Raw genomic sequence first — 27702 nt, forward strand, 5'->3', positions numbered from 1 at the left:
CCCAACAAGTCCCTGGCCTCCACATGCAGCAGCTGCCAGGAGCGCTGGTTGTAGCAGCTGGTCATGAGGCTAGGGGGAAAGGGATAGCGCAGGTCATGACAGTCTCACTGCAAACTAGGGAAATGAGGTGTACATCAGCGGCTCCCAACCTTTCCAGACTGTCCCCCTTGCAGGAGTCTGATTTGTCTCGCGTGCCCCCAAGTTTCACCTCATTTAAAAACTACTTGCTTATAAAATCGGACATAAAAATACAAAAGTGTCACAGCCACACTAGTACTGACCAATTGCTTCCTTTCTCGTTTTAATCATATAATTATAAAAGAAATCAATTGGAATATAAACGCTGTACTTATATTTCAGTGCATCGTATACAGAGCAGTATAAACAAGTCAGCGTCTGTCTGACAGTTTAGTTTGTACTGACTTCTCTAGTGCTTTTTTCTAGCCTGTTGTAAAACTAGCCAAGTATCTAGATGCGTTGATGTACCTCTGTGTACCCCCAGGTACAGGTACCCCTGGCGGAGAACCACTGGTCTAGAGGAAATTACTACAAGGTGCGAGCAGAAGTGGTTGAAAGGCACTCAAAGCGTAGTTATTCACGGTTCACTGTCAGTCGGGGAGGTGTATCTCGTGGGGTGCTGCAGGGGTCGGGCCTGGCGTTGGTACTACTCCAACTTTCGTTAACGACTTGCGTAATGAAGTGGAGATCATATTTATAAAATCTGCAGCTGACACCAAATCGGGAGGGGTGCAAGTAGTTCGGAGAACAGGATTAGAATTCAAAATGATCTTGACAAATTCGAGAACTGTCTGAAATCAACAAGATAAATTCACTTCACTCAGGAAGGGAAAATCAAAGGCACAACTCCAGAATGGCTGGGTTGTCACGCTGCTGAAAAGGAGCTGGGGGTTACAGTGGATCACAGACTGAATATGAGTTGCCAATGCGATGCACTAGGATAACGGCTGATGTTCTGGGGTGTAGTCACAGAAGTGTCAGATGTAAGCCACGGGAGGTCATTGTCCCACTCTGCTCGGCACTGCTGGAGACCTGTGTCTAGCTCTGGGCATCGCACTTTAGGGAAGATGGGGATAAACTGGAGAGAGTCCAGAGGAAAGCAACAAAACTGGTAACAGGGTTAGAAACCTGCCTTCTGAGGAAAGGCTAAAACCCTGGGCATGTTTAGTCTCAAGAAAAGAAATCTGATGAGGGGACCAGAGAATAGTCATCAAATCTGTTAAGGGCTGTTATACGGACAGTGATCAATCATTCACCATGTCCACTGCAGGAGGGACAAGAAGCAATATGCTAATCTGCAGCAGAGGAGATTTAGGTTAGATATTAGGAAAATGTTCTAACTCTATGGGTCACCAACCTCTGGACCAGGCTCCCCAGAAGGTGGTGGAAGCCCCCTCACTGGAGATGTTTTAGAACAGGTTGGACAAACCCCTATCAGGGCTGGTCTCGGGTTACTTGGTCCTGCCTCAGCGCAAGGGGCTGGGCTCGGTGACTTCTCGAGGTCCCCTCCAGCCCAACTTTTCTAGGATTCTAGATCCGGCTGAATCGGTGCCACTTGTGGGGGTTTTCAGCCTGGCCAGGAAGCCACGAGCTTTCCAACTCCTCTAGTTCAGCTGTTTCTTCCTTCCCACGAGGCAATTACCCCAGACCCCCTGGGCACTCCGGGAGAGGAGCTGCAGGAGTCCCAGAATACTATACAGCTATACAACAGTCCCAGCAAATCCCCCAGCATTGGGACCTGCTATACCATGGGGCAAGCAAACTAGCCAGAGTGGACCAGCTGTCCCCAAGTGGGGGAAGGAGTCTGTGCATGCTGACCTGCTGCTAACCCCAGGGGATGGGGTGGAGGGATGCAAGAAAGAAACCGACAGAAAAAGGACCAGGGTGCAGCTGACAGGAAGATACTTGGAAGCAGGGATTATTGTATCCAGTTTTTCCAGGCATCTCCAAACCTTCCTTCCTATTTCAGATTTAGACCTGGGTCAATTTGGGCTTAAGAGCCATGTACAGAAGCTCCCCAAACCTTCTCAGTCTGACCCTCGATCTGGGAACCTCTGCAGATGGGGGATCTCTCATGATCCTCCCAGGCCAGAACTCCCAGGGGAATGGTCCTTTGCTGAAGCATCCCCAGCTCTGCTCCCAGCCCCTCAGAGGCACTGTGCAGAAAATTCACCCATGCCCCCTTCCCCTGAATGCACAGTGACTGGGACTTTTTCCAAAGTTCTGGGTGGGGTTGAAATGCTGGGGCTGGTTCATCCCACACGGCCCTTCATTCACTCAAATGCCATTTCTCATCCCGCTTCCTTCTCACAAGCCCTGGCCATTTACCCTCTTCCTCAGCTGCTATATTTAGCTGATCAAAACTAATTTTAATTTATGGAAGGAAATTATGCTGGAGTTCCCACGACCCGCCTGCCACTCTATGTCCTCAGCCCACGCATGACACGAAGGTATGCCCAGCGTGACGAGAATACCCCAGCGCTAGGGACCTCCGGCCCCGGTGGGAAGGGACTTACTGGAAAGAGTCAGATATTCCCTGGTGAAAACTTCAGGTTTCCCAACTTACTTCTCCTGCTCGCGAAGGGCGAAGGGGCCCAGCTCTCAGTCACCCTGCCTAGGTGCAATCGTGTGCACTTGTGCAAAGCAAGGGTGCCGGGTCAGGAATGGTGGCATTTTACACCCAGGCTGCACAGGATGCAAGGCCGTGGGGAGTCCGGCCCTCAGAGCGGGTCTAGGCTAGTGACATTTGCAGCCGCGGCGCAAACACTTAATGCAGGTGCAGCTCACTCCAATGCTACATGTCCTCTTCTGAGCCAAGTCATAGAGGTGGAGGTCTGTTGCAGCCTCCTGTGGCTAAGCTTAAGGCTGATTGGCCAAACTGGTGGCCATTCCATAAGCACGTTATATTTGTTTCCAGTGGGGCTTGCACAAGCACGACTCATGGTGTCCTCGCTTACACTACTGCAGTGCGTTTGCACCAGGATAATGGCATTGGCATAGCCACACCAAGACACTCAGCTCCACCATAAACGAGGGACTCGGGTCCTGCCAGACCCAGTAGCTTTGTGCCTCTTTATTCTCGTGCCATTGCTGGGGGTCACCTCTTCACATTCATTTTCAAAGGGAACCTGAAGAGTTAAAACATCACAGAAGAGCCCACTCACCAGCGGGGAACCAGCAGGGGGAGAACACAAGAGGAGACAAAGCCACCAGGTTATAAGCTCCACAAGCCAGGTGCTTGTAAACTCCTTAAGCCCCATCCCCAGCCAAACAACCCTCCTCTCCTGCAGAGTTGGTCAGCTCCGGATTCTCGGCATGCTCCTGGCTCCCCATTCCTATCACTGTCAGGGTCTAAATACGCTTATGGGTCAAAGGCATAGGGTAAAAACCCCTCCACAGTGAGTCCCAGGCCCGTTCCTGCCAGCACCTACACACCCTCTGGTGGCATCTGCAGAGCGATGGCAAAGGGCCCCTCTGACATCAGGGAGCACCTGGCCTGGAGATCTAAAGTAACAGCAGCTAATTAATTCTCTTCCCCCCCACACTCCCAAGGGCTTCCTCTCTCCCCCCACTTAACCCTGTGCATGCTGGTCCCTCCTTCCTCCCCTATCAAACTGCATCTCCCCCTCCACCCTTAGAGCCAGTAGGTCACTTACCACAGGCTCAGGCAGGCCATAAGCTATAAAGACAAAGGGGATGGCTTGGGAGGAGTGGGATATTGAAGCATCAAGGGGCAGAGCCATTGCTGAGCCAGTACAGGGTAGAGGGGATGTAGTTTGTGACGCCAGACTCAGCGGCTGGCAGCAGACTAAAGCAGAGCTGAGGCTGCCCTAAGTTGCCCCCCGATGCACTGGCTCCTGTGGGGCTTTGCAGGACTGCACCAGCCCCAGCATGGAGGTCCACCCCACTCCTGCCTCCTCCAGCTTCTCCTCTACATGCCCACTCTCCACCTCAGCATGCCCACTGCACCCTGGGCTGCTTGCCTCAAGCCCCATGCCTAGCGGTATAAAGGGACCAGAAGACAACCAGACATCAGGCCCCAGGCTTGAGCAGCCCAGGCTCCCTGGACCCAGTGATCTATTCCAAGTAGGGCCAGCTCAGAGGAAGGCCCATGGACTCTAGTGCAGCTAACTGACCTCCCCAGCACAGCGCTGCCCTGCACAGACATCCCAACCCCCCGGGGGGCTGGGCCTTTGCCTCTCGGTCCTTGGCCAAACATTTCCCTTCGCCTCTCTGCTGCTCCCCAGAGGTGGTTGCATCTCCCTGCTACTCTTGCAAAGTGCCTTGGCATCCTTTGAGATAAAGGCTCTGGATAAATATTTCTATTCAATCACACAAATAGTGTCTGGTTTTCAGTGGATTCAGGAAGGACCAATCCCTCCATCTCGAGGGCCAGCAGAGCAAGTTAAAGGTCATGAAGCTATGGAACCCAGAGGTTTTCCTGTGCCCACCCTGTTCTGGGGCAGGGCAGGGCTTTCCTCTCCTCCCCCACCCACCCCGAGCAAGAGAACCCAGTGAAGGAAGGGATTCGAATAACCCCATGCCCCGCGAGTGACAGGTCATGTCCCCTGGTCCCCCACCCACCAGCAACTGCAGAGCCTGCTGGCGTCACAACAAGAGCGCTGCGGTCACTAGCACGAGGCTGAGAATAGAAGGGGGGGAGGAGACGTGGAGTCTAAAGTGAGAAAAGGGGAAGTTACAGCAGTCGCCACGCAGGGATGGGATGTCTCTGGAGAGCAGGAGCGGTGCAGGCCTGGGGCCACGCCAGCCACACTGGGATCTCCAGTGCAACGTGCCCTGGACTTCAGCAGAGCCACACTGGGCCTGGCCTAGGGTATTTAGCGACGAGGCAAATTAAAGCCAAGAGCAGCTGAGCTCCAACTCAGGGCAGCTAAAGGGGCACAAGGAAGAAGAGCGGAGAGGGTAGATCTTAATCCCAGTCCTGTCCCTGATCCCTGGGCGCTGCATCTCTCTCACCACCCCCCCAGCTCCCATCGCCTACAGGGTATTCACTGAATAACGCAGGTGGGGAGGACTCATGCAACAAGCAGGCTGGTTTCATCAGCTGCCTCCCTGAGCAGCTCATTACAGGGCAGAGGGAGCCGCTTTGCTGCAGCTTCGCTGGTGCTCGGGCAGCAATGGGCAGCGGGGGTGGGGCCTGGCCGCCTGGGGGGTGTCTCTGATCTAGACCAACAGGCCAGATGGGGCTGAGGTTTGTGAAATCAGATGGGTCCTGCATGTGCACCAGGAAAACACACGGCAGCCTGGGAAAAGGGCGATTTCCCACCAGAAGCAAAGTCCCCACTTGGCTCCCAGAGGCGGAGTGAAGTGGGGCGGGGGGGTGCTAGCTGGTCCGGAGGCAGGGGAGTGGGGCAGGGAAGGGTTGCCTGATGGAGAGGGCACTGCACTGGGGGTCTGGAGAGCCGGTTTCAATGCCTGCCTCTCACAGAGATGTTCTGTGTGACCGTGCGCACCCTGGGTCTCAGAGCAGGTGTTTGCGCTCCAGGATTTGTCCACATGGCATTCGGGAGTGAGCGGAAGCGGGAGCAGCCACCGGGCTGACAGACTTGGGCTAGAAGGGCTCGTGCTAGTGCTCTGAACCCAGCCGTGGAGACAGCGCTTGGAAGGGGGTGGGTCCCAGGCCCACAACATCCCTCCGCTTCAGAGCCCACAGTCCAGCACCAGCCGCAGCTTCCAGAGCCCTAGCGGGGCCCCGTGCCTGTCAGCTCAGGCTGGGAGGCTCGCTCCAAACTGCTGTGCAGACCTGGCCCCTCCTGGCAGAGGCCCCGAGAACCTCCCAATGCATAAGTAGTGCCCCCACCAGGCCCGCGGCCTGCTCTCACCCCCACCACACAGGCGGGGCCCAGGGACTGGGAGCAGTCCCACAAGGAGCCTGGGGCAGAGCTGGGGGCTGAACATGGCTCTCAGCTCCCAAGCCAGTGCCCTGGTTGCCATTCCCTGGGGAAGAGAAAAATCCATGCATGAGCACGAGCAGCCCCAGCTGCATAGTGCAGAGCATTTGCTGCAACCCCCTGCGTGAGCTGGTGGGAGAGGCGGGGGCCGCGCTGGACGCTCGGGAAGCACCAGTCAGCAGAGGTGCATGCACCTTCTTGTGCCATGACAACACCCTGCAGCCTGCCCTGCCCTGCCCTTTACACCCCATCCCCTGGCAGACTGCAGCTCCCACGCTGTGCTAAAATCAGAGGTGAGCGTCTCGTCCTCTGCTGGGGAACAGCATCCCCCTCTGCTCTCCCTTCCATCTTCAGTCTGCCTGGTGTGGTAAGTGCACCCCCTCCTGTTTCCATTCACTGTAGCTCCTGCACAGCAGCCTTGTAACTGCTTGTAACTGGGACCTGCATTCACTGGCACAGCTGGGCAAATCAGTGACAGGAGGGCCAGGACTCTGCACACAATCTGCGGCTCAGCTCTCAGGTCTCACCGCCCTGGGATCAAACCTCTGGCCTTTCCACCCATCCTACCTTCCTGCCATACCAGGCGGCTGGTGGGGCTGGGCTGGTTCCCTGGCACTGGGCGAAGGGTACCAGACCAGAGTGGCCTTTCTTGAGTGTTGGAGGGAGTGGGTATCCCCTGAAGATCATTCCTTGTTCCATTGTCCTCTTCCTCTTGTGGTCTGGAGCAGGCCTGAGGTTTTGCTGTTTTAATATTGTGGCGAGCTCAGGTCACTGTGGTGATGTTTCTGGTTCACTTTACCAATGGGCCCTGGGGAGGAGGCTGGATTCCTGTTGGCTTCGCTCCATTAGGTATTAAGGCGGGAGATGTTTTCACTCCAGATTTTAATTGCTTCACCCGCTTGGCTGGCTGATAAGCAGATAAGCAGCATTAGTGCTGCAGGCAATTATCCCATCCTGCGCGCAAAGGGCAGAGGCCCGGGCTGCATTTCTCATCTCCAGGCAGTGGGGTGTGACAGATTCTTAGGAGCAGCTGCCCTCTGAGCTCAATCGCCACCCGCAGGAGCCTCGCCTTGCAGCTCCGTGGCTTTCAGGCTGCAGGGTCAACCAATTTGTAGACATGCCAAGGACTCCAGACTTGCTCCTGCTGGGCAGCCTGCAGCTCTGAGGGCTGCAGATACTTGCACCAGGCGTCCAGGGAGTGGCTGGGCTTAGAGCTTTTCACCTCCAGGCTGCCACTTCCAGTCCAGCCCCAGCTCAGGGACAACTCGCGCCGTTCAGATGCTGTTCTGTGGGCTGGTGGATCCCATTGGACAGGGGCTAGCTAGGCCCCTCGCTGTGGTCTAGGAGCGCCTTCATCACCCAGACTGCCATTGGTCGAATCGAGCAGTCTCAATAGAGAGGCCATGGACTGAACGGACCATGAGTCCTCCCAAGTGAATGCTAAGAACCTCCCTGATTGAGTTCCCCCAGTGCATCCTGGGAGCCCCACTGCCACTCCCCCTAGACTTCTGCTTATCCCAGTGCACACTGGGAGCCTCTCAGCAGCCCCCCACCTCCAACTCTTGCTCACTGATGCCCAGTAGCAGGGGGCATGATTGTTTGGGAGCCATGGGCAAAGAAGGGGTGCTGTGGCTGGGATGGGGTAGGGAGGGGATTGAAGACGTAAGAAGGTGGGTGTGAAAAAAGCAGCAGAGTGCGATGTTCTGCCCCAGGCGTGCCTGGAATGTCCCCCAGCCTCGGGGACCCCAGCTCCATAAACCCCTTCGGCAGCCAGATGGAGTGAGGGGAGCGGGTAGGGGATAGGCCCCGGGGGAAACCCTGCTGCTTCTAATTGCATTCTTCTCCCCTGCTGCAAAGCAAACAGCTTCCTCGTTAGAGAGGCTGACACTGGGGACTTGTGAGGAAGGGGCTACCCAGCTGCCAATCAAAGAGCGACTCACGTCAGAGGAGAGCTCCCTGCTCGCCCCAATGCACCCCAGCTTTGAAAGTTACGGCCCCTGGGCCACTGCCATTCGAACAGGGCCTGGGCAGGCAGTGGGGAGCAGAGAGAGAGAGTGCAAAAGGGACAGGCTGAGTGCGAATGGGGTGGGGGGTGGACTCCCTGTGAAATGTACTGTACCAAGGAGCAAGGACAGAAGGGACGGGGCTGGTTCTAATCCAGCCATATGGCTAAAGGCACTGAGGTACTGCTCTGCTCAGCACTGCAAGGCCTACGTGAAGGAGGTGGCTAATGCCCAGAGCGCCGGAGAAGCCTGCGATCGGAGGTGTGGTTGCAGCTCGGGTTAGCACACCTGCGCGAGCAGGGCTAAGATCAGCAGCGTGCATGCTGGAACCACGTGTACATCCTCAGTGCCTAGCCCGCACCGGCCATGTCTTTCCGGCTACTGGTAGCCACACTAGCTAGCTTAAAGCTGGCTGGCCCGAGCTGCCGTCCCACCTCCTGCTGCAGTGCTGGCAGGCCCTAAGACCTGCTGACTTTCAATGAGAATTAGGCTCCTAAGTCACTTTTATCACCTTCAGACTCGGGGTCTTAGAGATCCAGCATCATTCCCTGCTGATGGGAGGCCCCTGCCTGGAACGAGCTCGGGGTGGGGGGGGGTCTCAGCCCATCGCCATTACAGCAGCCACCCTCCGGGCGAATGGTAAATGGCACAGGGTTCTGGGGACCAGCTCTCTTTCCGCACCAGGAGGTGGCGGCTGTGGCTTGGAGGTATGTGGAGAGGGGAATCCTGTTTCCTGCTCCCTGGGATGTAGCTGTTCTGGGGTCAATATTATTCCTGAGCCCTAATCCTGCCCTCCCTCCCGCAACTCCCGAGGTGTGATGGGGTCACGCCAAGGCTGGCCTCAGCTCTCCTTGTTAGCAGCACTTTACAAGGTCATAGGACCTTCATGGTGCCCTTGTGCATGACACAAAACCTTCACCCTTGTGCACTTGGTTCACCGAGGCCCACAGAGGGGGAAGCACCTTGCCTAGTGCACGATGAGTCGGTGCTGGAGTTGGGACAAGAGCTGCCATCCACCGCGGTTCAGGCCAACCTCTCGAGCCAGTCACACTCCAGAGCTCCCAGCCCAGCCCTGTGCAGCAGACATAGGCCTGGTCCGCATGAGGGCAGCAGGCACCAACTGGTGTAAACTGATTTACACCACTTGAGCATTGGGCCCTGGGGCTTGAGCTGCTGATACAAAACTCTAATGCAAGCCCCTTGTGCAGACACGATTCCCACCAAGGCAGTGCCACTTGCCCCTCGTGCAGACACGATTCCCACCAAGGCAGTGCCACTTGCCCCTGTGCAGCTTATTGAGTTTCACCCGTGTAAATCACGTTGACGCTAGGGGCTTGCAGCTAACCCCAGCCCCGTGCCTGGAGCAGATGAGGCTTTCCACTTTACCAGACGAACAGCTGCAGGGCCTGCTGCTGACTTGATTTTGCCCAGCTGCGGTTCCGGTCGAGCTCAGAGGCCGTAAATCCCTCGGTGGGTTTGGCCAAAATGGAGCCCGGACATGAGCTGAATCGCTTCTGCTCTGGAGACTCAGAATATGCCAGAGCATCTTCTTTTAGCTGCTCTGTCCACTTCCCCCTTCCCCGGATGGAGCCGTCCCGCGGGCTCTGGTTTGAGCAGCCCTTCGGAAGCCTATTTTCAAAAGGCATTGTCTGGGCTCTGCGGCCGCGCCTTTCACAGCCACATACAGTCCTCCAGGGCGTTGGCTGCAGGGCTACTGCTCCGAGGAGCCAGGGACCGGCCCCATCCAAGAATAACAATAGTGCTCTGCAGTCACACGTGCTCGCTCACCGCAGCCTCCCCGGCTCTGTGCGTAAAGCCAGGCCTATCGATGACGGTGACCGTGGCCTTGAAACACAGCCGGGTAAAAGGACAAAGCGGGGTGTGAGCAGAGAGGTGGGCTGGGTTTGGCAGACAATGCACGTCTCCATGCAATTCAGCGCCAGGAGATGGGCTTGTGCGGAGGGCTGCGGGTGTCTCACAGGGGGCATGGGTGAGGGCGGCTTTCATGCTATCCTGTGGCCTCACCCATCATTTAATTCCCTCCAGAAAGGCCCATCCGTGGTGCCTTTGGAGGAGCAGGAGTTCTGAGCGAGTTGGCGTAAAAAGTTGAAATGGGGAGGCGGTTCCTAACAGCTCCATTCAACCACACAAACCAGTGCCTGCTGTGAGCTCGACCTAATCCCTTTCCAGATTGGCTCCAGAGGAGCTCCTCCCGCCCAGCTCTCATTGAATGACATCACACTCAGCCAGCAGAGCGGAAAATGGAAGCATTACCTCCTGAGAACTTCCTCTGAGTGGCTGAACACAACCTGAAGGCAAGATGCTGACTCAGCAAACTGCAAAGAGCTGATTCACTTTTTCCTCAGTGTCCCATCCAACAGGAGCCCCAGGGACCATTCGCTCCACCTCGCTGCCCCACAGAGCTCGGTGCAAATCCAGGAAGCTTGAAAAGGCTGGGCATGGCTCTCTACAGCCTCATGGGTCACGGAGATCCAGGACTGAATGCCACCCCAGCCCCCATGGTCCCCCGGCTTCTAGTCTACCTGAGCCCCTGCTGGAACCCATCTCCAGCCTGGGTTCAAACCAGCTGATGTTAAATGCAGATGTGATTCTGATCGACGTGCCCCCACAACCCCCCACGTGCTGACAGGTGCATTGACCAGAGCTAACTCTCATGTGCTCTGTATTTTTTGCGTGCTCTCTCACACACCCCTTGGCTCCTCATAAACAGTCGTACCCCATCTCCAAGGCCTTCTGCCCCTCATTCTGCACGTTGCTCTACCGGGCAGGGGAAACATCGTAGGAGTCCCGAAACTCGCAACCCCTCGCTCTATGGCCTTGCTGCTGCCACGAGGATTAATATTAACTCTGAAGTTGTACTGCACATTTATGGGTCATTTGCATCGCAGCAGAGTGTATAAACTTCCTATCTGAAGCCCTAATTAGTGCTATAAGATGCACCTGAGCCCCCTGAGGAGAGCAATGTTTTTCATGCATTGCAGCAAAGTCCTAATGTCACATGTAGGAAGGAGCAAAGCCAGGGACTCTCTGTGGATGTAAACCCTGCTCAGGTTTCGGTGGCCACAATGGGCAAAGCTCCACAGGTTTGATCCACAGGAATTTATGGGCACTGTGGTGCCGGCTCTGGTTCTTGGGGCATTCCCACCCTCTGCGTCAAGTTTGAGTGAATCCAGCAAGGCAGTCCAAGCTGTCCAGTTCAACAGCTTTCACTAAGATCCAGAACTCCGATCCAATCTCCCCCAGATCTCAGCCTCCTCAACTCAGATAGGATCCTGTGAAGAGTTTAGCAAAGAGATCAGGTCCTGGGCAGCCCCTGCACACTGCTGCATAGTTTGGTGACACAAAAGGTGGCCAAAATGTGTACAGAGGACTCATCAATTTGGGGGCACCTTGATGTTTTAATGCCAAGCTTGTCCCACCTGAGTTTTGAGGAGCAGGTGCTCAGCATTGAACACCTGGTCCCTTTCAGCTGTCCCATCTGGGGTGTCCAAAAACATAGGCAGACAAAATCCCCACTCACCTTTAAAAACAAAAGTCAGAGCCGATATTTTCAGGGGATTTGGGGGCCCCAATTCATCCTTGATTTACCCACGATTTACACCAGTGCAAAGTGGGGGAAACCGGTTTTCAGATTAGACTGGAAGAATTTTGCACTGGAGTGAATGATTGTGCAAGGTGAAGGCAACAATGAATTGGACTGTACATCCCCACAGGAGCTGGGGTCCCTGTCTGGACCTGGGGAGGTTTTTATTTATCTTTAATCCCAATCCCTTAGTGGGTGGCAGGTTTTTTCCTCTGCTGATCATGGAGCTTTAGCAGAATCACCCAGGAAAAGCAGGAAATTGAAACAAAGCCACCTCTTGTGTGAAAACAAACAAAACAACAAAGAGAAAACCAGCAGCTCCTCTGCAGGAAACCACTAGAGAAAAACTGCAAACCACAAGAATAGAAAGGAAGGGAGCCCCGTCTCTAGGAATGGATGCGAGACACCAAGCCCCTCTCCATCCCCTGCGGTAACCAACTAACTGCAGCGAAAACAGCCAGGAGGGTAATTCAAGGCCTGCGGAATCCCACAGCTCCTATCAAAATAACACGGCACCATCCTCGGCAGAAAACTCTCAGCCATTTGGTTGTCCATTGAAATGCTCCCCACCTACTGAGGAGACCAGGACGTGACAGACATGAGTCTGGTGTCTAGCCAAGGGTGGCTTTACTTTTGCAAGTGTGTCACCTGGTGACCAACTGTCACAATCAGCAGTTCTGGCTTTCAAACCACTTGCCTAGTAAACCCTGCATTGTGCCTGCGTTTCTCCAGCAAAGCCAGGGAGAGCACCAAGTGGGATTCCGCCAGGGGAGTTTTCTCTTAGCTCATTTCTCTCCCTTATGGGTGGAAAGAGATGAAATTGCATGTTTCTCCCTGTTTTTAGATCCCAGGATTACAACTCTGACATCGAGAGCTGAGTAGGGAGAAAGGTACAACAAGAAGAGACACACACACAGGATATTCTCTAACACACCTGAGGCTGAAATACCAAAAATGGGCATTTCTGTGCCATCTGCAAAAAAACAACTTGTTGGCAAAGTCAGACCAGTGTCTCTTTTAGAGCTAGGACAACATTCTTCCAGCAAAATATTGTTTCTATGAAAAACAGCATTTTTGAAAAAAAAAAGAAATTTTCAGTAAAAATGTAATTTTTTGCCACAGATGTTCAGGTTTTTGTCAAAACCCCCAAACCTGAAGATTTTTTTGGTTTTAAACTCATTCTGAGATGGAAGGGGGCCTGGAGTTTTGGTTGTTTCTGTTTGTTTTTTTTTACAACCCCCCCCCTCAAAATGGCAAAGAAAAATATTGACAAAAATGAGAAAAAAATCATTTTCATCAAAATATTTTGCTGGGAAAAACCAGTGATTTCCCAAGCAGCTCTAGTCTCCTGCACCAGCCTGGACAGACGACTCCCAGCTAAAACCGGTAAATCCCTGGTGATCATGCCAACAGATCTTCTGCTTCATTTAGGGGCTGACTAGTTGAATTGGGCCTGAATCAAACCCAGATCTGAACCCCCTGGGAAAGTTCTTCTCCTGATCTGCTTCTCTGTGCTTGGGGCTTCACCTCCTCATGCAAGTTTCACACTGAATTCTGCTTAAAGCAGCATTTTACCCCTGCCTAGCTCCTATCCCCAGCACAGTCACTCTGCTGAACTGTCCCTTCATACCCCAGAGATGCTATAACCCAGCAGAGCTTCTTTCTCTTGACAGTCCCAAAGGGACCGTTGCTCTCGGTTTCTGGGGCCTCATAATGCAAACAGCATCCCAAGTCCAGCTCAGGAAAAGTCAAAGTTTACCAGCATTTTTGCTAGAGTTTGACAGGGCTTCCTGCTTTTTATAGCTTGTTTAAACAACAAACCAGGATCAACCAGAGAGTCTGAAATGCAGCACAGAACCGTGCAGATAGAGAGAGGGAGAAACCAGTGCCACTGAGATTCCAGCCTAAGAAAAAAAAACTGAAGAGACTTCTGCGGAGAAGAAAACATTTGAATCTAATAGATTTACTACACAGATGGGGCTTAGACTGCATAGATCAGATCCTGGGAGTTTGACTAGTGTTAAAAGCAATGACAGCACATATTCGGTCTTCCAGCAAGGACTCTCTCTCACTCTCAACACACAGGTTCAAAGCAGCACCAGAAATTTTCACAAGAGCCAGGGCATTAATTGTGGGGTCCTGAGCAAATTCCAACAGGCTAATTACTTCTGCCTCCTTAAGAATCCCACCCACTTCAGTCTGGATACAGGCACACCCTTCACTGCCTCCTTGAGGCTGCTGTGTAGCACTGCTGTGCGCTCTTACAGAGAAGCTGGGTAACACCCCTGAAGTGGCTGCATTTCAGCAGTGGGCAAAGCAATCACCTCTTCTAGTTTGTAGGCTCTTTGGGTGATAGGCCCTAGATGCACATCTATCCTTTTATTCCATTTCTTTTAAAGAAACTGGAGCCTATTTTGCACTTGACAGAACCCCCAAATATTTCAGCCTGAGGAAACAAAGTGGGAACATTTAATAATAAAAGAGCCAAATATCAGAGAAGGTCAGGGTATTGCATGAGACACCTGCTTCTACCCACAGCCCAGTTTGTGAGCCAGACTGGCTAACAGGGCACATGCGATTTGCATTCACAATTCCTTTTCTTCTTTTGCAGCATCCTTCAAATCAGGTCCAAAAAGCCTTTTGAAAATCCATCATCCCCCACACAGGAGACCTCTATAGACTGAGCAGTCTTGGTTCTTTCTCCACTCCAGTCTCTCTCAAAATCCTGATCCATCTTATGGATCAACAGCCAGCAAAATGGAATCCCATCTCCTACCACCACCACCACCTCCTCTGCAGGGGCTGCTGGCTGACTGTACTGCACACATTCAGAAGTGCAGTGAAGTGTTGCACTGGCCACACCGGCTGCCTGCACAGAAGGAACCCAGCTATGCTGACATGATGCAGAATGAAAGTCCCACATTGTTTCGATGCATCACAGTTGCCTCGTTGGAAATCCACTTACAGTGAAACTTCTGCAGAGGGTGGAGTATTTTCTGTTACAAAAATAACTGGGATGGAATCAGAGCAGATCAGGGTTGGAAGAGACCTGAGGAAGTCATTTAGTCCAACTCCCTGCTCAAAGCAGGAGGAAGAGGATTCTATTGTACCAGAAGGAGAAGGCTTGGTCTTTTTAGAAATAGATGAAACACAAACGCACACACACACACTTCGGCTGCCTTCACATGACGAGCTAGGGGTGCGATTCCCCGGCCTGAGAACACATACTTGAGCTAGCGTGAGTAAGAACAGCCAGGCAGCCATGATCGCAGGAGTAGCGGCAGCAGAGGCAAGGCTGAGCCAGGTCAAGTATGTACCCCCTGGTTTTAGGCGGGTGTGTACTTGGCACAGCGCAGCCACGCCTCAACTGCTGCTCCCCTGCGAGCACGGCTACCCCATTTACACTCACACAGTGCGAGGAGCACTAGTGCAACCATATGTGCACGAGCAGACGAATCACTCCCCTAGCGCGTAGTGTAGACACAACCGTAGAGTATTAGAGCTTTGGGACGCGACTGTCTTTTGTTCTGTGTTTGTACAGGACCTAACACAATGGGGTCCTGGGTCCTGATGGCGCTCCCAGACTGTACCGCAATAGCAGTGATAAATAAACACTCACAGACAAACCCAAACACCCTCCCTTTCCTTCTGGCCTGAGACCTTCTGTGGTTCAGCTGGGAGTTTTGTTTTGTTTGTTACATTGGAAAGTCCATGGGTTTGTTGCTGTAGAGTTCTGGCCAGGGCCTGAGCACATCAATGTGTTATAGGTGTATGGATCATCACACGGGTTTGTTGTGGTAGGATTATGGGTGCTGGGCTGTGAGGGCCGGTTTGTTATGGTAGGGTTACGGCTGCAGGGCCACGCGTATGGGTTTGTTATGGTAGGGTTACGGCTGCAGGGCCACGCATGTGGGTTTATTATTGTAGGGTTACGGGTACTGGGCCACGCATGTGGATTAGTTATTGTAGGGTTACGGGTATTGGGCCACGCGTGTGGCTTTGTTATGGTAGGGTTATGGGTTCAGGGCCATGCGTGTGGGTTTGTTATTGTAGGGTTACGGGTGCGGGGCCACAGGTGTGGGTTTGTTATTGTAGGGTTATGGGTACTGAGTCCTGCATGCTGGTTTGCTATTGTAGGGTTACTGGGGTGAAGCCACGCATGGTAGTTTGTTATTGCAGGATTACGGGCACTGGGCCGTGGGGCGCTAGGTTGTTATTGTAGGATTACGGGCACTGGGCCGTGGGGCGCTAGGTTGTTATTGTAGGATTACGGGCACTGGGCCGTGGGGCGCTAGGTTGTTATTGTAAGATTACGGGCAGTGGGCCGTGGGGCGCTAGGTTGTTATTGTAGGATTACGGGCACTGGGCCGTGGGGAACTAGGTTGTTATTGTAGGATTACGGGCACTGGGCCGTGGGGCGCTAGGTTGTTATTGTAGGATTACGGGCACTGGGCCGTGGGGCACTAGGTTGTTATTGTAGGATTACGGGCACTGGGCCATGGGGCGCTAGGTTGTTATTGCAGGATTACGGGCACTGGGCCGTGGGGCGCTAGGTTGTTATTGCAGGGTTACAGGTGCTGGGCCATGCACACTGGTTTGTTATTGTAGGGTCACAGGTGCTGAGCTGTGCACTGGTTTGTTATTGTAGGGTCATGGGCACTGGGCTGCACATGCCGGTTTGTTATCGTAGGGTCACGGGTGCCGAGCCACGCGTTCTGGGCCACGCGTTACTTGGGAGCCATTAACTATTTTTGTTCAGACAAGTGCTGACAATTCCACCTGCCCCCACTCGACAAGGCTCACAAGGAAAAGCTCAGGTTTACCTTCATGCTGTTTCTTCGTGAGCTGGATTTAAATCATGTTCAACCCCACTGTGCCAATGATTCCCTAGCCCTTGATCCCATGCAAACTCCACCCGCCCTGCCCCCATTTCACCACCAGGGTTACAAATTATAATCCCTGACCCCTCTGCACCCCTCACTGCTCTGACTGTCCCAGGGCCATGACCCATCCTCAGCCTGGGCGTTCTACAGGAAGGAGAGCTAGGGTGCGAATGAGCACGCTGGTCACCAGTCACGGGGGGGGGGGGGTGGAAAGAGACCCTTACAAATTTGGTGATGAAGCTTTTCCAACCCCCAAACTCTGGACCTCTCCTTCCACCTTTCCCATTTCCCCTGCACCCCCACTTCCTCTGCACAGCCCTGACATCACCTTCACTTCCCTCTCTCCTGTGGCTTCAGCCATACAACCCACCTGCCAGCCAGCTTACAACTGAGATCTCTGCCTACTCCTGCTCCCAGCACCCCCTGGCTGCCTGTTTCTAATGCGCCCGGCACCTTGGTGCCCAGCCTCATTCTCTGTCCCTGCCCCCACACACACCAGCACCGGCTGATCAGGCTTCCAGCCTCCCTCAGCAGCGCCCCAGAGGGAATCCTCCTGGGTTCTCCTGATCACTGCAAACTCGCCTTGAGCTTGGGGCAACTCTGCACAGCTCCAAGGGTGAGATCCTTGGCCGCTTTGACACCAATGGCAGTTTGGCCCTGGACTTTAACGGCGCCAGGATTTCACCCCATGTCTTTACATGCAGGCCCCTGTTGACGGCTGCATGTTTCTCCACTTCACCTTGGGGGCCTGTTCAAGACACAGAACCTGAGTCTCATGGTCCCTATGGGGCTATAGGGACAGCTCCTTGTTCCAGCCTGGTCTCCAGCAGAAGCTGCTCCCTGTTCACTCCAGGTTGTCATGCTGGGCAAGGCGCTGTGTGTCACACGATGAGCTGCCACAGACACTGGCTGGGCCAGCATCCTGGGAGAGGTGGAAAGGTGGCACTCAGCTGAGGAACCAACAGACTTTTCAAAGTGGGGAGGGGGAGGAAAGATCATTTTCCTCAAACACTATTTTAAATATATGTCAAATTTGGGGCCTGCCAGCCTTGACTGCCTTCCTTTGCCCCAGGGCGCCTAGAATTTCCCAGGACAGTCCCAGAGTCATCCACTCTCTCCCACCCCGTTTCAGTCCCCAAGTCAGCTGCTCTGATCCTGAAAGCACAAGAGTAAAATGTAAGTCTCCCTGGTACACAGAGTGCAGCTGAACTGCATGTGATTTGTAACCGGCTGGATTAGCTGGTAGGAACACAGGGATCGCTGGCCTGGGTCAGCCCAGTGCCCCATCTAGTTGTCTGTCCTGTTTCTGACAGCAGCCAGCATCAGATGCTTTAGGGGTAGGTATAAGAACCCTGCAGTAGCAGATGAGGGATAATGGGACCTACGAGGTGTCATCCTGGTGTCTAATAGCTAGGACTTGGTTTAAGCTCTGAAGCAGGAGGTTCTTGCCTTCCAGAAGCTGCACAGATCTCACCAGCAAGCTGCAAAATTAATTGCTTACCCGTGAAAACCCCTCTCTAAAGTTAGCAGCCCTAGGAAACTTTCCATCACTGTAAGAGTAAAGCTCTCAGGGACAGGTTCTTGCCGGAAATCAATTGCAGGTGGGCAGCAGAATACAGCAGAAGATTCGCTGGACCTGTCCCCAGAGAGGAAGTTTAAGGTAATAAGAAGCACTTGTACCAGACAGGTGGGGGCTTCTACTGTAAACTGCATATGTTTATTATAAACAGAGGAGCGTGGATCAGATTCAGGGCCCACCTAATACAGACTCTCGGTAAACATTTGCTCTGGGGAGCTAGTTTGCAAAGCTGGTCCCACCAGTAACTTAACAGATCCTGTAAGAAGATTCTTGGGCATGTGCAGCACGACCCATGATGTTAAATTAAAGCAGAATGAAACCTTGATCCTGCAGCCCCCTGCAGTCGATGGGACTTGGCACAGGCTCCCGGGGTAGTTCTAGGTGATCGTGAGACAGGAGCAGGGCCTTAGGTATCCGACTTATCCACACTTCCCTCCCTTTGGCCTGCCAGAGGCCAGACTGCCTGCAAAGCCACCCTTCTTCCTTGGAGTTCAGGACAGAGCTGCGTGGCAGGACGTCTGGAGTCAGTATTGCTATGGAGGTGAGGTGCGGACCATGGTTTTCTGCTGTGCATTTTAATTACCGCTGGAAGTGCCCAGTGCAGCAGATGGCATTTGAAATCAAGTAAAAAAAAAAACAAAAAGAAATCAGTCAATCAGTATAAAGAACCTTTGCCCTCAATGTGTTCCAGTGATACCTGTAAGTCATCTGGGGCCAAACATATACCTGGAGGAAGCAGATGCAACTCAGCCCTTACTCATACAACTTGCTACACGCTGTGCGTTTAGATAACACCGAGAAAGTCAAGGGACATGAAGGTTATTTTTTGAAGAGCGAGTGCTCTGTGAATCTGAGCTCCACTGTAGCAGTGATGCGTAGTGTATAGTAGGAGACAGACAGTCTTGTTTAGTGGTCAGAGCAGGCGTCTGGGAGCCAGAGCCATTACTGCCTTAGCATATCTGTGATTTTGAGCTAACACCGTCAACCTTTTGTACTTCAGTTTACCCTGCTGTACAATGGGCGTGGCAGAGCTGACGAGGGGGGTCGAGAGGCCTAGCTGATTAGTTATGGTCTGTAAGGTGCTTGAAGACCCACTGCAAATGGCACTAACAGAGGGGCACTGTGTTTTTTACGACAATCTGCAATTTTGGGTTAAACTCAGACGTTCCTCTCTGAGCAGACACAAAAGTAAAAATAACTGTCAAGCGCAAAGCTAACCACAGGCTTTTTTTAGAACATGATCCCTAAAACAACAGGCCACTTAGGCAAAACTTTAAGCAGTGCCCAAACACACAGCTACAAGGCCTTGGTATGGCTACAGACGCTCTGTCTGTCCCCTTGACTCTCAGCACTTAGCAGGAAAACTGGTAGCCTCAGAAATGCCTCCAGCTTCAAACAGTACCACCGAGAGGTCCCGACTGAGACTGGAGCCCCATTGCACTAGACACTGTGTAAACAGGTGAACCCCCCCAGCCCTATTACAACCAATGACAAAACTCCCACTGATTTTAATAGCCAGGATTTCAACCTAAGTCAGAGAAAGCCCCTGCCCCAAAGAGTTTACAGTCTAAATAGACATGATGGGCAGAGGCCAGGAGGAGGAATAGAGAGGGGAAGTGACTTGACTAAGGTCACACAGCAGGTCAGTGGCAGAACCAGGGTCTCAGGAGTACCCAGCCAGGCCCTTTTCTATTGGACCACTTCCTGCTCAGTCTAGCCTTCACATAGCTTAAATACTGCAGCCTCTTTCGTAGCACTAGCTTTGGATGCGCAACTAGAGACCCTTGTCCTGGATTTCCAGAACCGCGGAGCATCCAAACTCCAGCCAAAGTCGACGAGAGCTGCCTACCTAAACAGCCTGATTTCCAGCGACACCCAGCAGCTCCCAGTCAGTCCCACTGGCAAGACTCGGTGTTCAGCACTTCTGATGATCCGGCTGCTCCCTTTGGTGCCTGCTTACGACGTAGGAGGCTAACCATGGGCCCCACTTAGTGAAAATCTTGGCTTAGGTGTCTCATTACAGGGCCCCCCCAAAAGGGAGGCACGGAAAATCCGGGTCACTATTGGGAATGTTGGTGTAGGACTCCAAAGCCCAGCCATAGCTGGGAAATGTGTGATTAACGCGCAGGGCAGCCGCAGGAGATGAGATGAGACATGGTATTTTCAAAGGCTCCCCTCGGCCCTTTGGGGTATCTCGGTGATGCTGGAGCGGGCAGGCTGCCCTGTGCCATCACTGTCCCTCGGATAGTTTCAGCGACAGTGCCTGGCCACCAAGCTCTCAGACTTTCTGTGCCATCGCATTTTGGCAGTTTCCTCAAAGGGAACATAGATTGGCTCTTAGCAACGCCCCAGCCCCGACCAGTCCCTCTGCCCTCCCATCACGCTGAACCTTGAGGCACAAATCACATCACAGACCTCCTGGGCACAGGGAAGCGAGCTCTGCAAAGGAGAATCAGCATCAACCCCACCCTCCCCCATCTGCGTGGCAAAAGCACACAGGGTGTGAATGCCCCCCTGGCGCAGCGCCTGGCTAGGTATCCGAACCTGTGCGTGCGCCTCCTGGGATGCCAGGATCGGACCCTCCCCAGCCCGGCCCCAGAGGGAGCCGCGCACCCCGGGGAGGGGCAGAAAAGACCCGGGAAGATGCTGCGTCCTGCAGACAGGGGGAGGAGGTGAAGGGCTCCCGGGGGGGCAGGTGGTCTGCAGCTGACCCCGGCGGAGGCAGGTACACCCGACCTAACTTCCGCGGGACTGGATGTGGTAGGCGGGGACACGCCGCTGCCCCGTGTCTCTGGCTATCAGCTCCCCGCCTCCAGGCGCCCCTCCCCGGGCACCCTGCCCAAGATGCCCCCATTCACCCACACACCTGGTCAGTGGCTTTGCCCAGAAACTTCCCGGCTGCTCCGCTCCGGCAGGGCGGCGGCCCCGGCTGGGTGGCGAGGAGGCGAAGCGCTGCCCCCTGCCCTGCCCTGCCCGGCCCGGCTCGGCTCGGCTCGGCCTGGCGCTGTCACTGGCTCGGTGAGAGCCGAACTGCAAAAGTGGCTTGAAAAGTCACGGCGGCTCCAGCTGCCCGGCTCGCAGCTGGCTCTGGCTCCCGGGCTGCAGGGACGGTCCTTTGCATAGCCACGCCCCTCCCGCCGCGCTGATTGGAGACGATCCGGCATCTATTTGCATAGAATTGCCGGGTCGTGTTTCAATTGACGGCTGGCTGGAAACGGGTCTCTCATAGCTCCGCCCCTCAGCGTGGCGGGGCTGTGGCAAGGCAGCTGGAGCCGCACATGAGTTACTCCTGCGGCTGGGGCGGGTTGTGTGCAGGGGGAGGGCTGGATCCAGGGGGCTGGAGGCTCTGGACTTTGGGGCCTGGATCCCGAGGGGTGTTTCTGGCTCTGGGGGGGGTCCTGGATCTGGGCTCCAGCCAAAGCAGGGATCTCTGCTCTGGTCATTTCAGAGAACTTCCCACAGCAAGTCACACTGGACTTTCCCTTGCAGCTCACTGGCTGTTTGCTCCAACCCTTCCCCTCCCACGCAAGCCTAGTCACTTGAGCTTCACTCCACACCTGCCCCATCCCACTCCTTCCCCTTCCCTTCCATTTAACTTACACCCCCCACCCCCCAAGTAACAACCTCCCCTCTCCCTGGCCAAAAAAATAGTGTTGAACAAACATGCCAGTTGTTCCCTCTGCTTGTGTGTATATTCCTTCCCCCAGCCTGGGAGCTAGGAGAATGCGGCTCTATTCCCCCTCTGACCTTGGGTGAATCCCTCTCTCTCTGTCCCTCTGTTTCCACTCCTGCCCTGTGGCTGTCTTGGTTATTTAGATACAAGCTCTCTGGGGCAGGGATCAGCTGCGATGCCATGGTTGTACAGCACCTAGCCCAATGGGGCTTCATTCTTCAGTACCACCATAATAAACATGATTGATAACAACAATGATCAGGGGTAGGAGGAAACCTGAGTGGGGGCAGACGTGCCGTGCTGACATCATGTGAGGGAGCATAAGAGGAAGTTTGAAGGATGAGCAGGGGAACTACTGGCTACAAAGCACAGTTGCCAATTTTTATGTGGTGAATAAGCACCCCGACTTTCACAGTAAGCCAAAAATTGAGCTAATCCCATTTCAAAATGGCCAAAAGAAGCCAGTCCCTAAGAACCCCAACACTCTATGTGACTAGATTCCCGTGGCCTGCAGTCTGGGATTGTCGTGGGCCCGCTGCACCTCTGACTCTCTCCCCCGCTTACCCCTGTTTGCCCACCCCTTGACTCTGCTTACCGGGAGCAGATCAAAAAAAAAGAAGCACCAAGCAACAAGCTATAAGCCAAACAAGCTCCAAGTCAAAAACTAGCCAACAAACAACTCACAAGTCGTTGAGCCAAAAACAAGCCCAACTTCTGCAGTTTTTTCGCAGGTTTGGCATGTCTGCTACAAAGTGCCCAGGCTGCTAAAGTGTGTCTGTTTCCAGGAAGGCGTTATTAAAACGAGCCTTGGATCCATGCATCTCAGGCCCCAAAACAGAGAGAACACTGAAAACCTGGGCCAGGGACAATGGACTCTTGCTGCGATTATCTCAGCACTTTTACCCGACGTCTCAGTGAATCAATGCATCATCCTTGCAGCTGGAAGCCCCTCTTACATACATCACAAATGCCACAGAGCCACTGTCAAGCAGCTGGCCAGGAATCTGAACTCTGCCAGAGTCCACAGCTTTACACATGGGGGGTCAAACCTAAGGCTGACTGACCCCCTGTGAAATGTCTTTGGCATCACAAGTTGCAAGTCCATGCAGAATCTGGCCCTTGCGCTTCACTTGATTAGGTTTACTGGGCAGCTCGTGGAACTGGAAAAGGGTGGGACACTGGTTTTATTGGTTAGAGCAGAGGACTGGGACTCAGGACTCTGGGTGCTTTCCTCTGAGTGGGAGAGAGTGTAGTCTGGTAGTTAGAGCAGAGAGGTTGGAACTCAGGACACCTGGGTTCTATTGTCAGCTCTGGAATCAAATAGAAGTCAAGACCTAGCAAGTCTCTCTCTCTGCCTTAGTTTCTCCATCTCTTCAGCGGGTGTAATGCAGCTTCCCTACACAGCAAGGGAGGGCTCTGAGGTGTAATCCAGGTTTGCAAACACCCTGGGGAGTGTGACATAACCCCCTGGGGCCTTATTGTTCTTTTACTTTGTTACATTTTAAATGACCTCCCTTCTCCCAGAAAATGCTTGAAACAATCAGAAAAGCTTATCAGCACCTGGGATTTCCCCTCCTTTCTGACTTCCCTTCCCCTCCCAGCAGGGTCCACTCCAAAACACCTGGCAGCCAGTCTCCTCCCTTCTACCCTGGCACTCTTCGCTGTGTGACATGGGGTGAACCACCAAGCAAAGGGATGACAGGGCCCTGCCCTTCCCCCAAACAATGTGGTCTTTGTGTGTGCCACGACAGAGCCTCCAATTCAGGAATGGGAAGTGGAGCCTTTCACCTCTCGGCCACGCATTCAAATTCTGTCAGACACTCTGCAATGAGTTGGTGGGGTCTCAGCTCAGGACAAGGACCAACCTCACAACAGGAACTCTAGTATAATTGTCTCCTTGGTAGCAGTCTGAGCTGATATCCAGGCCTGAGCTGCCCTCGGGCCTGAAGTCCCCGTTCCTTCCTAAAGGACTCACAAGCTGAGGCAGTGCGGGGATGGGAGGTTGTGGAAGAGGAGGGCAGTTTGCCCTGACACCGTCTGTGCTGTGCCATGGTGGCGCAGACGGGGCTCTGTGCTCCAGAGCTGTCAGTCTGACCCCTTTCACAGCGCTAAGGGCCATACGATTCTTTGAACTAAATCCCAGACAGACACAAGCACACAGGCCTACTGAAACTGGAAGCTCTTTGGGGCACAGACTCTCTTTCAGGTCTATGTTTGCACAATGCCTAGCACACTGGAGTCCTGGAGCATAACTGCGGGTCCTAGGTGCTACCATAAAACATGTAAATAATACACACGCAGACACAAACACCGACACTTCCTTATTCCCTTCAGCCACAGCCATTTCCCACCCAGACCCTTCCGCTTTGGTTTCAGGCCCAGGCCCAGACACACCCTGGCCCAGAAAGTAATGCAACACGGACAGGGTTTTTTAAAAACTACATTGTGCGAGGGTGCCAGAGATGGGCTGAGCGAACAAACGGGAAGCTGCTGCTCTCCAGTGAAGGAAGATCCAGCCGGCTTCCCAGGGATATGCCCAGAGCGAAGGCAAAGCCTGAGCTAATTATTGCCACAAACAATTTTTAGTGGCTTATTGCTCTAAACTGCAATCAAGGCCTCACAATAGTGAGATCTAAATAATCCAGGGCAAAGTCACAGTGGAATAGCTGAGGCTGAAACTGCTGAAATCTTCCTTCTTCTAAACACATCCCAGGGTGTTAGGGGCTGGAATGTTACAAGGTATTATCAGAGCACCTGTCTCTGGGGCCCGAGACATTTCAAACTCAGCTAGGTAAAGCACCACATCTAAAGGGCCAGATTCTCTTTTGCCCTCAGCTTGTGCAGACACTTACAATAGTGCAAAGTGTTGTTAGATCAGAATAGCTGTGTTTTACACTCAGACTGCACTGGGGTAAACGACTGGAAATGGTGCTGGGCTATGGGAAAATCAGGCCCAGTGTAAGAAACAAGCCTGGACTGGCCAGATTTACTAGGGCCTAGCACAACTGTTTCATGATTATTAATTATTTGTATTATTGCACCATTCGTCTCTGACCCTTACACTTTACACAGCATTACTAGCGGACTGACTGAGCCTTTCTAATGACAACGAATCCTAATAGGTCACACGTCTAGGGGCTCAAAGCATGTTAGACATGAGTAGAAGGTGCTATAGATGGTTATAACTGTGGTTGTAAGTAACCTAGTGACCTGTGGTAATTGATCAGCCATTTATCGAAACATCTACTAATCCTTTATTAACCCTTTATAAACAGAAGCTGAGCACAAGGTGCGTCCCATTTATTTTTAGCTCTTAGCCAGTGTTTTTCATCCCTGGATCCCCACAACGCATCATGAAGGAAGGTCAGTCTCATTATCTTCATGTTACGAGAGGGGAAGCTGTTGCAGGCCTGTTGGACTCCTGCTAGGACCTAATCTGGAGCTGATCAAGAATGAGCCCTGAGCATCTCTCGTGATGGGACATCAAACAAAAGCAATCTCCATGAAAGGTCCATGACTCAAACTCCTCTCTGAGTTCTGCTAGTGATCTTGCCCTAGGGTAGGTTTGGAGGGGTCACCATGGGGCAAGATTTTTGGAGGGAACAAAGTAGGGCAGACGAATCCTGCCCCAAATGGGATGGATGCTACAGTCCATGATTGCTTTTCCCAGGCAGCATCTTTCTGATGCTGCTTTTAATTAGGTTAAAAGCAGATAAAATCTGTGTGAAACCTCACCAAGATCATGCCCACCATAAGCTGCGAATCTCTCACCCTCCGCCCGAGGACCGGTGCTTAGACTGGAGCGAGGCAAAAAAATTGTCAGTTCTGGAAAGCAAAACATTCCTCCACCACAAATGCACAGAAATGGCAAAATTCCACCCTGGCGCCAGTCTAGATTCATGGGAGAAGAGTCACAGCAAGAAACTTTATCACCAGCAAAATTTACTCTGCCAGTCTCTGTGACACATGGGGATGTGAGAGCCCCAAGGCACCATTTTCAATGCACACAGAGTGACCTCACAGCACAGCTCCTGACCAGACAGGCTTGGGCCCTGGAATCATTTCCCCTTTGGCTTTTCTGGTGCAATCACTTCCCCAATAAGCCCTTGTTCATTTCAGCCCTGAAGGTCCAGACTGGGGCCAAGGGGTTTCCACCTCTCTGGCTTCTGGCCACTAGCTGGATGGCAATCGGCATGTGACTGTTAAGCACATGTGGAACAAAAAGTCTGCACCAAACAGCAAGTCCAAGGGTCTATCAGTACTGTGGATATTTGCTCTGGGGTAGCTACACCCCCCAGGGCAGATGTGCTGCACCAGGATGACCCAAGACTTGCTCCCAGGCTGAAAGCAATCAAGTGCTGGGGGTTTGCATCAGCACAGTGACAGCAGTGCAAAGATCCTCACTGCCGACAGGCCCCAAAGGCAGCCAGGGCTGGGCAAGGGGGAACTTCACAGTGGATTTGAGAGTCAAGAGAAGTTTGGAATTCCCAGGGCAGTATGTTGCTGGTGAATGGAATAATACCTCATCTGCGTGGAAGCAAAGCTAGACCCAATTCTTGGCTTCTGCTCCAGACAAGGCTTCTTACAAGACCCGAGAAGTCACCCAGGTGATGCCCGAGAGCAACTGAAATGGACCTTCATTCCTGGACAAGGATGTAGGAGACTTGGGTTCTAATCCCAGATCTGCCACTGACCTGCTGGGTGACCTTGGGTAAGTCACTTCCCTTCTCTCTGCCTCAGTTTCCCCTCTTACCCCTTGTCTACGTAGACTGTGAGCTCTTTGGGACAGGACTGGGTTGTCTTTTGTGTCTGTGCAGCACCTACCCAGTGGCGTTCTGATGGCTGTTGCGCCTCTGGGTGTGACTGTAATAAAAGCGCTCACTCTTGGTTCACATGTGGTTACAACTCTGAAATTTGGGCTGAGGATGGTGAAGTTCAGGGTGGGGCTGGCTGGGGGGAAGGAACTGGGGCTTTTGGCGGAGTTTCACTTTGAGTCCTCGGGCGTTTTCAGACCTGCAGTCTGGGGGAGGTGCAATCCCATGAGGCAGAAGCGAGAATAGGTTTGTCCCAGGCCAACTGGGCTTGCTGGCCATCGTCCGGCAGACCCTGCTTACCCCCCCCCCCCCGGGAAGGGAATGTGTGTCTGCACTGGCCTCACCAGCTACACTGCGTGCTACTGGACGCTGAATGGTTTGACCAGAAAGGTACTTCCCATTCCCCTGCTCGGGGCGTTCAGCATGGCTCCAGCTCTGCTCCAGACAGCGGTAAGGAACTGTCCTGGCAGCTGGATTCAGAAGCCTTGGGGGAACACTTGGGACCCTGGAGAACACCACTGTTTACAGCAGCTAAATGGAACTGATGCAACTTCTAGGCTCTAGTTACGTGATAGGAGCTGCCTAGCTACCAGGTGGGATGCTGGATTAGAAAGGGCTTGTCAGGAAATAAACTCTCTCCCCGGCCCCATGCAGGGTCACACTGGGCTGACATGGCTCCTGCCTCCAGGGAAACTGTGCATAATGAACGCCCCCACCCATGAACCCGAAGTTCCCAGCCCTGAAAGTAAAACTCTAAAGGACACGGGCACATTACCACAATGGCTTTGAGACTCATCTAATTTCCACAGGTAGCAAATAAACTTGGGTGGATAAACAACAGGGCAAAATTCCTATGGGACGTCCCAAACCAACCTTTCCAAAGGCCAAAATAGGGTCTGTTGCTTCCTTAGAATGGTTAGTGCTGGGGAGACTGGCTGGCCCAGGATTTAGGGGGATGGGACACCTCTAAGTCACGAGTCCAAATCCAGCTGGTGTGCTGGTAGTGACCAAAAGCCAATCAACTGAAAGGTCTTGGGTGGCCTGTGTGACGTCAGGATGTCACGGCAGAGAGGCCAAAGACTGAACGAGCCCGGGGGCTGCACAAGTATCACCGTGTTGAGCGGAGGGAAGTCTGGCTGCCACTCAGAGCTCTGGCAGGGATCTGCCGGGATGTGGGCCCTCCTCTGCCTGCTGCCCTCAGATGCTATCAATGGGG

At 53.3% G+C, this 27702-nt stretch overlaps 1 protein-coding gene across 5 annotated transcripts in view; it reads right to left on the reverse strand.

The window, feature by feature from the left end:
* Positions 1-27702, reverse strand: part of BORCS8 (BLOC-1 related complex subunit 8) — a 78107-nt gene that overhangs the window by 13252 nt on the left and 37153 nt on the right. The window contains exon 1 of one of the 5 annotated variants that reach the window (XM_030540288.1): positions 20866-20927. The exons of 3 other annotated variants lie outside the window; for them this stretch is intronic. The gene's annotated coding sequence lies outside the window, so the exon portion shown is untranslated. Of the gene's footprint in view, positions 1-18153; positions 18585-20865; positions 20928-27702 lie in introns of those variants that run through there. One more of the 5 variants, XM_030540294.1, reaches the window with a different exon arrangement.

This window comes from Gopherus evgoodei, chromosome 22, assembly GCF_007399415.2.
Source record: "Gopherus evgoodei ecotype Sinaloan lineage chromosome 22, rGopEvg1_v1.p, whole genome shotgun sequence".
NCBI classification, from domain to species: Eukaryota; Metazoa; Chordata; order Testudines; family Testudinidae; genus Gopherus; species Gopherus evgoodei.